At 56.9% G+C, this 14,113-nt stretch overlaps 1 protein-coding gene across 1 annotated transcript in view; it reads left to right on the top strand.

The window, feature by feature from the left end:
• Nucleotides 1-14,113, top strand: part of NHERF2 (NHERF family PDZ scaffold protein 2) — a 30,490-nt gene that overhangs the window by 6,414 nt on the left and 9,963 nt on the right. The gene's annotated exons all lie outside the window — the stretch shown is intronic.

Here is a 14,113-nt window from a genome sequence, read left to right as displayed (position 1 = left end):
CCCATGATGCAGGATGGGCATGGTCCCCGGCATTAGTCTGGATGGGGAGGTCAATGTGCACCCATGGCACAGACCTGGGATCCAGGACCTTGTGCTCCAGGACCCAGGGTAATGCTGTGAGTAATGGGGGATAGATTTAAATCACTGCTGCCCCAGAGCAGGCTGGCAGCAGGGCTGCACCCATTGCAGTGCTGCCAACCCAGTCCCTGGGCACTTGTGACCCTGGTGGCACTGGGAGCAGGGTCTGCCTTGCCCCATCCCACATTGCTGCCCCCATCTCTGTGCCTGTTTGGGTTTGCCACACTGCATCCCTTAGGAGTGGAAGCCACAGGGCACATGTCCCCATGCCATGTGCTCCCCTGTCACACTCATGCTCTTGTGGCCGTTGTGCTGCTTTCTGCTTTCCCCAGGGCTCTGGTTCTATCCTGCCTGGGAGGTTTGGAGCTGCTCTGGGTGTGTTGGGTGCTGGGTGCCTGGTTCTGAGCTGCTTTTATGGCAAAGGTGCCTTTGCAGGGGGAGCTGGTGGAGGCTGTTAATGGGATGCCAGGGCTAACGGCGTGGAAAGGGCAGCGTGCTGCAGGGCTGGTGCTGAGCGGTGCTGCTGGGTGGGAGACACTGAGGGCGCTGGCATAGGGTGCCTAGAGAAGCTGTGGCTGCCCCATCCCTGGCAGTGCTCAAGGCCAGGTTGGACACAGGGGCTTGGAGCAGCTGCTCCAGTGGAAGGGGTCCCTGCCCATGGCAGGGGTTGGAGCTGGATGAGCTTTAAGGTCCCTTCCAACACAAACCCTTCTGTGTCCTTGGGACCTCACCTCCTTCTCCAGGTGTGTTTGTAGGAGAAACAACAGCCATAAAGCTGCTGAGGCACAGTCACAGTGATGCAATTCCCACCCATCACTGTTCAGGTGTGCAGGGGTGGGTGTGCAAAGGGACCTTCGCATTGGAGAACAAACCCATGTCTGTAGCTGCTGGATCCCAGCAGCCTGTTGGACCTGGGAAGTTTAATGTAGGGGAATTAGCAGCTGGTTGTTAACTGGGAGGACACACACACACAGTGTCAGTGTCACCTGAGTGCTGCTGCTGGCTGGAGAGCTGCAGTGTGCCGGAGCTGATGTGCTGGGCTCTGTAGGAGGATGGATGGGTGCTGGGTGCCTGTTGGGACCTGCAGTGTGTGGCAGCATCAAGGCAGTGAATATTTACCCTCCTGTTTGTGTCAGGAGGAAGAGCATCGTGTGCTCTGCAGCATCCTGAGCCTGCAGCTCTGTGCTGAGCGCTGGAAGGGGATAACGTGGGACAGATGTTTTGGGAGAACTTTGCCAACTCGGTTGAGGCCCAAAATGTAGAGCTTGTAGAATAACCACAAGGATGTAATGAACCCGCCCTGAGCAGAACGGGATGCGGTAATTATGGGATTAAAGGAAAATACCCCAAAACAAAGGGCATGGTTTAAATTAAAGCACTTCCCTGCAGCATCCAGCCCTGGGTCCAACCTGGACCTCTGTGCAGGCAGAGCTTGGGGAAGCCCATGGAGCTCTGCCCATGACTCTGCCCTTCCCACTGCAGCTCTTGGTGGGTGTTGCCTGCCTTGCCTTTGGGATCAGCACCTCCATGCAGCCCCTATGGCAGCAGTGGAGCTGTGGGGAAGCCTCAGCCCCATGCAGGCACTGACCCTGCTGCATTATTGATGGTGCTGGGCTCCCGGCATCGTGTGTCATGAGTCAGGGCTGGTGCTGTGGGTGGGCTTGAGCTCTGGTAGTGTGGGAAAGGGAAGGCTCCTGAAGGGGAGACCCCAGAGCAGCTCCAGTGCCTAAAGGGGCTGCAGGAAACCTGGAGAGGGGCTTGGGACAAGGGATGTAGGGACAGGCCAAGGGGAGTGGCTTGAACCTGCCCAAGAGAGGGGAGACTGAGCTGAGCTCTGAGGCAGAAGCTGTTCCCTGTGAGGGTGCTGAGGCGCTGGCACAGGGTGCCCAGAGAAGCTGTGGCTGCCCCATCCCTGGCAGTGCTCAAGGCCAGGTTGGACACAGGGGCTTGGAGCAGCTGCTCCAGTGGAAGGGGTTGGAGCTGGAGGAGCTTTGAGGTCTCTTCAACCCAAACCATTCCCTAATTCTATGCCTCTCTTGTCACCCCAGAGCTGTGGGTACCGAGGGAGGGCTCAGTGTGGGCAGTGGGTGCATGGAGGAGCTCGCAGGGGGTTATTTCAGTGCCGGAAGCCCCTCCCGGGGAGGAGAGCATCCACCCCACAGCACACACTTCCTCTGCTGGGATATTTATAGTGGAACACAAAGCGAGTGGAAGGGAGCGGGGGGCAGGAGCAGATCAGCATCGGGAGCAGCCCTGCCCTGCCCAGGGCCTTTGTTCCTGGGGACACCCGCTCCTGTGGGGGGACATTGGGGTCACCCTTGGTACCCTGCACCTCCCTGGTGATGCGGAAGGTGCACAGGGAGGGTTTGCATCCCAGCATGTGGAGCGGTCATGGTGCTGACACCAAGAGATGCTGCGTGTGGTCCAGCCGGTGATGCTCCCTTCTGCATCCTCCAGGAATCCAAAGCTTTCCCTTAAAATGATTGGAAAACTGGTATTAAATGGGAGGCATTGGGAATGCTGCTTGCTCCGGCACAGCCATCCTGACCCCCTCCTCTGCTCGCAGGGATGCGCTCGGGCAGCTTGCTTTAATAAGAGCCCCATTGCAAGTGGCTCCTCGCCAGCTCTTTAATGGCTCTGTTCAATAGGAAAAGTATTAAATGGGTTCAAATAAATGAAAACTCATCTGGCAGCACCAGGGCTTTCTGTGTGTGCCCTGGCAGCGGCACAGCCTCTGCTGGGGCTTGGCTCCATCCCTCTGTGTATCTCCATGCTGATGCGCTCCTGGTCCTGTTGTCGTGGAGGAAACCCTAAACCAGTATTGGCTTTGCTTGTTGCTTTTGGATTCTCTATTTATTCCCGAGATCCCAATGAGCTGTGGAGGAAGGGACACATCAAATGCTCCCAGCCTCTTATCTAGGACTGTCCCTGGTGCTTCTATGGAGCGTGGATGCATAAAGCATCTCCAGGAGCTTGACCCTGGAGCTGGTGGTGATGCTGCAGGTCTGGGTGCATCCCAGACTGCTCCCACCCAAGGAGGCAGGTGCTGGTGTTAAGGAATTGCTTGTGCGGAATGGAAACACATGGAGCAAAGGTGCCCTGTGAATGCTGACTTACAGCATTCCTGTGCTGAAGGGGACCAGCTGCGGGCCAGATACACCCAAGTCCCTAATGAGCTTTGAGAGTGCTCCTGTCAGTCCATAAGGAAGTGTGTCTTTACTGCTTGCAGCCCCAACAGCATGTGAGTGCAATGTGGTGGCTGTGGCATTGCCTCTGTGTGCTTTGGGCTGGGAGGTGAAGTGATTTACCCAGCGCTATAGGAGAGCTCAGTGTATAAATGAAGGCCTAAATCGAGCTGGTTTTGGCTCCTGTCCTTGGTCTATCTCTGGCTATGGGGATTTTACAGGCAGTGGTCTTGGGAGGCTCCAGACTGGGGGTATGAGAGAGAGAAATGAAGCTCTTATCAGCCAAGGGTTCTCCGGCTCCACAGGTCTCTGTAAATGAGGAATTAAACCCATACTGTCAGTATAATCACTCCTGGCAAGATCTGTATCGTGGTTTAATTTCATTACAGCTTGTGCTTGGGCTCCCGTGTGTTTTGGTCCTGCTGCTGCCTGTGTCTAAGCCATAACCAGGCTTGGAGCTGTGGTTTGTTGGCTGGATGTGTCTCTTTCCCCACTAAAGCACTGCAAGGGCTTGTTGCTGGGTGAAATAAGCTGGTGGCAGATGTCTGTTGGTGATGGGGCTGGGAAAGCCAAGCTCAAAGGAGCTTTGTGAGCAAGGAGAAGGTGAGAAAGAGCATTCCCGGTAGGTACTGGGGCTGCTTTGTGGGAATCTTGGGGTCTCCAGTCCCAGCACTGCTCCATCCCATGTGATGGAGAAGGGATTGAGGCTGGGAGCTGCTGTGCGTTGGTGTCTGGATGTGGTTCTGGGCCCCTCCATTGCTATCTGCTGTAAACCCCATTAACTACATGGTCCCAGCAGGACCCCCATTGCTCCCCCCATGGTGTTATGGGATTAAACCCTCTTAGAGACTCACAGGGACTAATCCTGTTAAAGAAGAGCAGCACAAAGGGCTGGTAGGAGGGCTAATCCCTCTGCTCCTGCCTTGGTGGGTTGAGCTCCTGCCCTGGGGATGAGGCTGTACCTGGACCAACATTCCCTGGGCTGGGATGCTGTTCCATGGGGATTATCTCCAGTGCCTCTTCCCAAGGGCCAACAGCTCCAGCCTGGTGTCTGTAGCTGGTGCTGGGCTAGCAGTCCCTCAAGCAGCCAAAGGCTGTCCCAGGTAAATCAGTTAATTCCAGCCCTGGGGTTGTTCATGCTTAGCAGGATTTAATTAAGGCAAGCCCTAATTAGTTGGAAGGGGGTGAATAGCCTGCTTTGCCTGGAAGGGTTCCCTGCTCTCTGGCAGCTGGGAATGAGCGCAGGACTCCCATTGCCTGAGCCCTGTGTTCCCGGGATGGGATACATGGGATCAGTGCATGGGAGAGGTGCCTGGGACAGCCTGAACATGGGGATCAAACCCACCCTTGAAGCAGGTGCCTGGATCCCTCTTCGGTTCCGTACGCTCTGTGCCAAGGCTTTTCCTATGGCTTCCAGGTCCTCCTCAGCCCTTCCCATGGGCACAGAGGCTGCTGGGAGCACTGGTGTGTGCCGGGCACCGTGCACCCTGGTTATCAGCAGGAGCAGCCGGAGCCTGGTGCTGCCTCTGGGGTTATCATAGGGGATCCTTCCCAACGCACTTTGTCCTGGACCACCCGATTCAGTGGAGCTGCCTCCGAACCTCCTTATCTGCCCCAGCACGGAGGGGCTGTTGGGCTGCCCTGGCTGCAGATAAGCACCAGCCCCTGGCCCCGTGTCCAGCTTGGCAAGCAGGGAGCATCCTCTGTGGTCTTGTAGCCTTTAAAGCTGGGTTTAAACCATGGCATTTCTGGAGCTGGGCATTGTGGAATGAGCTGAGCGAGCAGGGATGCTCCCCGATTGCATCACTGTTTGATCCCGTGTTTTCCAGCAGGGCTGTGGGATAGGGCTGGTTTTGCAATGGGAGGATGAAGGAGGATTGAACTGTGGAGGGAGCTTAAGGAGAGCCCCAGGCAGAGCTTTGTGTGCTGGTCCAGCTCAGCTCCGTGGGCAGATTCTGTGCACAGGCTTTGCTCTGTGGGGTTTAGGGAGGAGGGAGCAGCTCATGTGTGAAGCCGAGGCCTGGGACCGAGGCCCCCTCATTCCTGCTGTTTGGAACCCCGCACCCCGGCTGTTTTACTGCAGGGTTCTCCAAGCCAAGCAGCCTCACACGGGGTTAACCCCAGCACGGGTGCCCCGGCACTGCCTTTACTTTCACTGTGAGGAATGCGGAGGATGCCGGAGCCCTCCCCCTGCCCCGTTTCCTCCTTCGAGCCCTGCACGGCCAACACAAACATTGGTGCTCAACTCTTGAACTTCCCTGGGCCCGGCACACAGAGCAGAGCCTGTTCCCCCCTGGCACGTGTGCCCCATTGATGGGGTGATGGGGACAGTGGTGAGCGGGCAGTGAGCCCCATGGATGCATCCGAAGGTTCCATCGCATCCCTCATCCTCTGGGCATGGGGTGGGTTTGGTGGCAGAGCAAGGGGAGAAGATCACCCTTGAATGGTGGGTATATGGCTTGTGCAGTGTGTGTCTCACTCTGCATGTGGTGTATTAGGCTTTGAGAGTCTAAACAGAGCCCCCATTGCCTCTTCCTCTAGGGAAGGGGCTCATGGGGAGGATGAGGAGCGGTGTCCTTGCTGGTCCATGGTGCAGAACACAGGCATCCCCATCCCCTGCTCTGTGCAGGGCTCTGGGTTAGTTACTGCCCTGCACAAGAGCTGCCACCATCTCAAGGGGGATTTCCCTCAGCATCACTGGTGCTGAGCTGGTCACCGGGGGAGCACAAAGCTGGTGTGACCGGATTGCTGCTAATGACCCGGGGTTGTTAAAGGTAACGAATGGGGCCAGCATTAATGAATGACTGGGATTGCTCAAGGCTTGGCCTCAGCAGGAAGCTGAGGAGTCCAAAGGGCAGGCTGACATGCTGTGGTCAGCGGCCTGATAGTGCAAGGCTGTGGTGCAGGCTGTGCTCTGGGCCAGGAGGCTCCATTTGGGATCAGTCCCCTATCCCTGGATCCGTGCTGAGGATGCTGACATGTGTGGCAATGGTGCCTCTGGTTTGGGGTGCGGTGGAGCAGGGCACGGCTCTCCCCCAGGGCTGTGAGCTCCGGGAAGCTCATTCCCAGCATCTCCCACTGCCTTCCCATTGTCCGCAGCAATCCCTCCCCTCGCCTGGGGTTCATGTGAGCGTGGGAAGGACTTTTCCCCCTGTTCCAGCAGCTCCAGCCATGCACCCCCACACTCCTCTCCTTTCCTTCCTACCCACTGGAAAACATCCTTCTGGATCCAGAGAGATCCATTGGAATCCAGAACAGAGATCCCCTGTTCTTGGATAAATCCCAGCCTGCCAGGACCCTGCTGCTGCCCCAGAGCTGATCCCTCTGGAGCAGGGAGCTCGCCTGTATCCCAGTTGTGTGTTCCCTTGGCAGATGGTGTTGGAAAAGTCTCTCCTCAAGACAACACGTGCACATGGTGGTTTCGGTCTCCTCCATCCTCCTCCCTCCCTGCCTGTCTCTCCCTGGGCTGTTCCAGCTGCTCCCAGCTCCCAGCCAAGCCTGTGCTGCTGTTCCTGGCTCCAGCCCCAGCTCCAGCCCCTTCACTGTCTGAGCCAGCAAATGGGGAAGGGAAAAAAGCTGCTTCTCAACTTGTGGCTGAGAAATTCCCCAGCTGTGGAATTGCAGAGGAACAGCCGGGAGAGGAGAGCACAGCCGGAGGCATCACTGCTGGGGGCACCAGATGGACCCCCCGGAGCCAGCCTGGGATGGAGTTCCCACAGCAGCCAGGGAATGTGGCTGTGGGGAACCTCACCCGCTGGGGATGTGTGGTCCTCACCAGGATGTGGCCTGGCTGCACCCCTGTCCCTGAGAGGCCCCTTTGTGCTCAGGGATTTCCATAATGCTGTAGCTGCAGTGCTGGGGATTGTGGAGAGGGGCAAATCCAGGCTTACCCCTTGCTTGAGGTGTCAGTGGGTAAGGTCAGGCTCTTGTTTCTGTGGCAGCGAGTTCCTTAAAGGTGAAATATCAATGGGAAGCCATCAGTGGAATGGTTTTCCCATCACTGGCACAGGGTGCCCAGAGAAGCTGTGGCTGCCCCATCCCTGGCAGTGCTCAAGGCCAGGTTGGACACAGGGGCTTGGAGCAGCTGCTCCAGTGGAAGGGGTTGGAGCTGGAGGAGCTTTAAGGTCCCTTCCAACCCAAACTGTTCTAGGATCACCCCACTCTGGTGCAGGGTGCTGGGCTGGGTGCTGTGCTGTGGGGCAGCCCATCCTGGCAGCACTGTCACCATGGGCTGGATGATGGAGATCAGGCGTCCTCCCCACCCTTCACATCCTTCCTGCTCTTGTTTTCTCCAGCCTGGAGGTTTTGGGATAAGAACCTTTTGTCATGGCTGGGGCTGGCTCTGCTGCAGGGTGCTGGTACAGCCATCCCGTGGGGTTTGCATCCCATAGTGCATGGATGGCACCAGGTTGGGATGTACAGGCATGGGGGAGACCCAGACACTGCTGCATGGCTGTGGGAAGGGTTTGTGCCTCTTCTTGCTGCTCCTGCAGTGCCAGGGGACAGTGAAGAGCCTCATTAATGTCTCCTGATTGCTTTAGCATTGCCATGGAAGGGTGAGTGTCCCTGGGGGGGCAGGTCCCTGCTGAGGCTCAGTCCCCATTGCAGGCATCAGCCTGTGGGTGCAGGGCTTCCATTGCACATCTCATCCTCCTCCTCCTCACATGGGCTGTGACCAAGGGCAGTGCAGGGACCTGTTGTCACCCCAGCCCCTGTCTCAGGGCTCCCATTCACCACAGGGGCTGGGGGCTCCCTGAAGATACCAACTCACCCCATCAGCCTGTACCTGGCTGGGTACCTGTGCTGGATGCCTTCCACTGCACAGGAATCATTTGGCCATCTCCTGCCATCCTCACTCATTCCCTTTGTGCTCTGCTGGCTGGGAAAGCAGCGGGATGCATCCAGAGGATGCTGGGGCTGGGTGGCAGTGTGGATCCTACAAGCCTTAAGGTGCCAGACTGAGCCCCATGGGCTGCAGTGAGGATGCTGGGGGGGAAGCTGTGGGGGAAGCAGCACAAAGCTCAATGTCTTTTGCTGTTAAAACAGCCTGAATTGTTCTTGTAGTGATTCTATCAGTGCAGCCCAGCCGGAGCAATGGGAATAATTGGAGCAATGTGAATAATGGGAACAATTGAAATAAGCTACAAAACCCTAAACCCTGCATTGGGAAGGGCAGGGCAGGGCATGGCTGTGTCAGGCAGTTTGGGTTGGTGATGGTACAAGGCTTTGACATCAAGGTGCTCGTTCCAGCACCACCAGGAACCCACAGCATCCCTCATCTCCTCCCAGTGATGCTGAAGATAACTCTGCTCATTTCAGGCTCTGCCAAAAGGGATTTCATGGTGGCTCAGGTGTGTTTGAGTCCCTCCTTTCTCTCAGGACCATGGGGCTGCCACAGTCTGCTCATCCCTGGAGCATCAGTTACCTTCCCCTGGTTGTTATGTGAAGGAAGCAGCCGCTGGTGCTCAGGTGATGCTGTGAAGCAGTGAGCTTTAACAACAAGCACCAGTCAGGTTGTTGGGTCTGTGTTGGAGGAGGAAGTGAGGTTTTGCCCTGACCACTGGTGTTGGAGCCAGAACACCTCTTCGTCTGGTGGGGCCAGTGTCATTGGAGTTGTGGCTGGGTAAAAATGGAAGCAGGGTGTTTATGGAGCTGGGTCCTGCCTGCGCTTGTATTCCTGGCCTGGCTGGTGGAAAACCTCCCATTGCCCCCCTTGTGCCGGGGGGGGAGTCTCATTATCCATGTAAACCTATGGGTGCTGGAGCCCTCCCTTCTCCCCATCCCCACCAGCAGCCGGTCCTGCGGGGAAGGGGAACATGTGCTCGTGTTTGGGTGAGCTGGGGCTGGTGGGAGGCCAGGCTCCCTTCCCCCTCTGTTATTTATAGCAGTTCACCAACATCTGGAGCTTGAGCCGCCTCGGTGCTGGCTGAGCCTGAGCCGGGGATGGAGCCGGGTGGGACGTGTGCAGGAAGGAGGGAGGGAATGAGCCCCAGAGCCCTTCCCAGCAGCATAGGGGGGGGGTGCAGCATCCTGGTGTAGAGCTGAGGACCAGGGCTTGGGAAGCCCCAGGAGCATCCTTGCTCCCCTATTCCCAGTGGTGGGATTGCTGCCATGTCCTCACTCTGCAGCACAGACCTGGGGGTGCTCCCCCCCCTTTGCAGTGCTTTCAGGCTGGCTTTGGAGGCTCCTTTGACATTTGCCATCAGCACTTGTCTCTTGTCTCTCCCTGATGTGTCACTGATGTCCCCCTGGCCCTGGGGGGGTGCAGGGCTACAATAACCCCCATTCTGGTGCTGCTTTAATGGGAAAGCTTGAGTCATTCCTGGGGGAAGGGGAATGAAAACCAGCCCCGCTGCAGCAGCTCCCTGGCACGGCAGTGGATGGAGGCGGTATTCCTGCTCCTGGCCATGGCATGAGCCCAAAGCTTCCCTGGTTCTCATGGCAAGCAGGGCTGTGGGGAGGGCTCCTGCTTCTCCCAGCTCCCGTGGTGTGAAAGGCACTGGGGTTTGATGCTGGGGATGTGAGGAGCCCCCTCCCTTTCCCAGTTAAGTGCCTTTGGGCTCCCAATGACACTGGAGTAGCAATAGTGGCAATTAAAGCTTGCCCGCGGCTCAGCTCGGCTGCCAGTGCAACCATTGCTGCCAAGGGAGGGTGTCCCTGTCGGGCCGGGTGTAAATGGGCCCCTTGTTCTGGTGGTTCTGTGGCCCCAGGCTCCTTCCTGCATGGGTTCCTCCTTCCCAGCTCCCACCATCACCCCTCGCTGCTTTGCATTAGGGTTTGGGTTTGGGGCTGCAGCCTACTGGAGCTGCCCTTCTCCTCTGTGACCCCCAAAGGTGGCTGAGCATCCCTCCCTGAGCATCCCTCCCCGAGCATCCCTCCCCGAGCATCCCTCCCTGCGCATCCCTCCCTATGCATCCCTCCCCGAGCATCCCTCCCTGAGCATCCCTCCCTGTGCATCCCTCCCTGCGCATCCCTCCCTGCGCATCCCTCCCTGTGCATCCCTCCCTGTGCATCCCTCCCTGTGCATCCCTCCCCAAGCATCCCTTGGTGCTTGCTGCTTGCAGCAGAGAAGCCAAGTGCAGGGATGGAGAGGTCCCATCTTGAGGCAAGACAATGGGGATGGACACTGAGGCCCTGAGCAGTGTCTCCTGTCTGTCTCAGCACATCTTGCTGTTCCAGGGTGGTCCTGGAGCAGGAAAGGAGCCTTGTATCCCTTGGGATCTGCTGCTGAGGCTTTCCTTGCAAGGAGCAGGGGAGCAAAGGAGGTGTTTTCTGACCGAAACCACATGTGGAAGGAGAGGAAACGCCACAGGAGCTGACTTGAAAGGAACTATGCTAACAATGTAAACGGGGCTGGAGCGCTCCTGCCTCTGCATTCTCCTGCTCCGCCGAGCAGAGGAGGAGAGGTTTGACGTGTCACAGGGCGATCCGGAGCCTGGAGTGGATCCAGGTGGTGCAATTCCCAGCAGCAGTGATTAGAGCCTGTTTGGCCACTCCCAGGAAATGGCAAAACCCACCAGGATGGGCTGTGGAGGCTGAGGTTGGTGCTGGGGGTGAGGTGGTCCAAACAGGTTTGAGGCCTGACGCTGCTGTGATGGGCAGAGGTGGTTGACCAAATCCCCATTCCAGTGGGGATGAATGGGGTTGGAGGTCCCATTCCCATTGCAGTGCCATCATTGGATGCTGGTGTGGAAGACTGAGTGCCTCCTGGCTGTGCTGAGCATCCCTTCAGCCACGGAGGGGGTTCAGGGTTGAACCCCCCCTTGTTGAGGTGCACAGCAGCATCAGGGCTTTGGCACATGGGTGTGCAGGAGCCACAGTGTGCTGGGACCTACAGGTTCCTGTAGCAGATGGTACTGACCTGGCTGTGGCCACTAGACTGGCTCTGTGTGTGCTCCGTGTCCTCCTCTTCCTCCTCCTCTCCTGGAAGACCTGGAAAAGCCATCTGTCTGTGCTGATCCTGGTGGTTTATACCTGGAATAACCCCCCCAAGTGTGACTTTTCGAGGTGGTTTAGCCCATGGGGTGTGCATTTGCCTGTGCAGCATTGGGAGCTGTGGGGCAGAGGGGCTGGAGATGGTCCTGGGACCTCGCCACCACTGCTTGGGACCCATGGCCATTCCTGAGGGCAAGTTTGCATCGTGCAGCCTGCAGTGTCTGTGTTCTGCTCAAAACCTGGGCCTCTGGGACAGAGAGGTCTTTGAGAAACCCTTTTAATCCCCATTCCTGCTCCAGTCAGGTGCAGGGGATGGTTTGAAGGCACAGGTTGGTTGTGTGAGTTAACATCCTTTGGGATGCTGGTGAGGGAGCACAGGGACAGCACAGGGTCCGTGGGGAGGGTGAGTGGGTCTCTGACACCAGCAGCCTCATGGCATTGATCTGAGCTCATCTGTGGGTGCTGGAGCCAGGGAGGAGCTTTTCCAGGGTGAGTCCAGGAGATGTTTCAGGGATCAGGTTGGGCTCCTCCTCGAGCAGGTTCTGCCTGCATGGAGGCTCCATGTACTAATGAATTACATGGAAACCCCCATTAATAAGAGCTGGTGACATCGGTGATGCCATCCCTGTGATGGAGTGTGCCCGAAGCATCCAGATCCATGCAGGGGGAGAGGCTTTAGGGGCCACTCTTGAGCCAAGGGATGTCCTTGGGGAACCCTGTTCCCAGCAACAGCACTGGAAACTAAGGGGGAAAAACAAGTCGGGTGCTGGAGTGGCTTTGTGAGAGCTGGCAGCACCCAAGCCATGTTTGGGGTGGATTCATGTTTAATTGGAGGCCTTTCATTGTTATTTAATGTCTTGTTTGTGCAACTTTAAATGGAGCAGCTTGAGCAGCGCTTCCGAAACCCTTTTCCTTCAAAGGGGCCGTGATTTGCCTGGGGCAGCAGTGCCAGGGGTGTGTGGCCATGCAGTCAGGATGCAGGCAGCCTTTATTGGCACATGCATGCTTGTGCATGGGTATAGATGGAGCATATAGAGGTGGGGTGTGATGTGCCATTGCTTCCTCATCCAGCGGATGGAATGAGTGGCCATGGGCAGTATCTGCATTCCTAGAGGGAAGAAATTGGCTTTGTTCTGTCTGGTTTTGCATGCAAATGAGCAACACTAGAGGGGGTTCCTGCTGCTTTCTAGCCTAGAAGTGAATCTGACTCAAGCTGCATTTTCTGTTGGTGTGTAATGGGGATGCAAAGCCTCTTCCCGAAGTGTTCCTGCAGGAGGGAATGTTGTTGGGCCCACAGAGCATCCATGGCTGCAGGGAGTGCGGTGTGGTGGGTTTGGGTTTCAAAAGGCAAAATCCCTGCAGGAGCTGAGGAAATCTCTTCCCAGAACACAAGCAGGGAATGCTGGCACCGCACTGATAGGGAATGAAGAGCGGAGCTGACAAGGGCTGCAGCGGCTCCGTGTTGAGAGCGTGTCCATGCAGGGTGTTTGAGCATGGGTATGGGTGCAGATGGAGCTTATCCCTTGGGTTTATTTATTGAGGGATTTGATTTTCCTGGTGATTCCAGGGGATGCTCCAGTGCAGAGGGGACTGGTCCTGCTGCTGTGTTCCCCCTGCATCTGCCTGCCCATTCCCAGGAATCCCACACTGGGATGGCACCCAAAGCACAGCGTTTTGGGGTGATTCTCTGAGTGTTTTTGTGCTGCTCCATTCTCACAGGGTCAGAGCTTTGCAAGAGGGGAATGGTTTAAAACCCATTTTAAACCCAAATAGGTGATCCCAGATGTATCCCACTCCGCTTATGGGATGCGTCCACTTTGCCGAGCTGCACAGAGCCCCCTGCATCCTTTAAGGTCGCATGGCTCTGACCCGCTTTGGGCAGTTGAATCATTTCCTGTTTTCTTCAGTGTTTGAAGAACTGGAGGCAGGCTGGAAATGTTTGCAGACAGGGTGATCCGACTGCGCTGAGGCCATGGGAAAAGTCCAGGCATGCTGGATCCATATGGAGGAGAGAGGATGCGAGCACAGGGTCATGGTGCTTGATGGGGCTGGACCTGGCTTGTGCTGAGCAGGTGACTGAAGCGCTTTGGGAGCCTCATCCATACAAGGGCCTGTAGGGAATGGCTTGAACCTGCCCGAGGGGAGACTGAGCTGAGCTCTGAGGCAGAAGCTGTTCCCTGTGAGGGTGCTGAGGCGCTGGCACAGGGTGCCCAGAGAAGCTGTGGCTGCCCCATCCCTGGCAGTGCTCAAGGCCAGGTTGGACACAGGGGCTTGGAGCAGCTGCTCCAGTGGAAGGGGTCCCTGCCCATGGCAGGGGTTGGAGCTGGAGGAGCTTTAAGGTCCCTTCCATCCCAAACCACTCTGATTCCATGAAATGCTCAGGCACAGCTTGCAGCTGGTCCAGGTGTGCCCCAGTGCCCATTATGGGCTCTGCTGACTCCTTTCCAAGTGGTTTTCTATGGAATTTGGTGCTCTGGAATTGGGAAGAGCTTGAGGTGAGGGAACAGGTTCCAGGGGGAACCTGGAACAACCAGAACAACCCTTTGCTTGATGCCACACAGGGTTCATGAGTGGCTGCAGCCCCTTGGCATCATCCCTGGGTACCCCCAGCTCCTGTTGTGCTTCCTGGCGAGGAAGCAGCTTTTAAACAGCATTGGGGGTGTTTGTAGCAATAACCCCAAGGTGCTGGGGTACAAGGAGCTATGGGCAAAGGCAGCTGCAGCAGGGAGCCAGAGGTGTCAGAGGAGGGAGCACATCCCCGCAGGGTGGGAGGCAGGCTTGGCATTTCCCAGTGCCTTTTGGCCTGGAGAGGAAATTGCAGCGTGGGTTCTTGATTTGAAAGGAAAAGCTATGAGAGATCTCACCAGAAATGATGTGAATAAAACCTGCTCTGTTTTCTTGCGATGGGAGGTTAA

The sequence above is a fragment of the Melopsittacus undulatus genome, chromosome 8 (assembly GCF_012275295.1).
Source record: "Melopsittacus undulatus isolate bMelUnd1 chromosome 8, bMelUnd1.mat.Z, whole genome shotgun sequence".
Taxonomy (NCBI): domain Eukaryota; kingdom Metazoa; phylum Chordata; class Aves; order Psittaciformes; family Psittaculidae; genus Melopsittacus; species Melopsittacus undulatus.
Note: the sequence above shows the minus strand (reverse complement) of the source record. Positions and strands in the feature narration are given on the sequence as shown.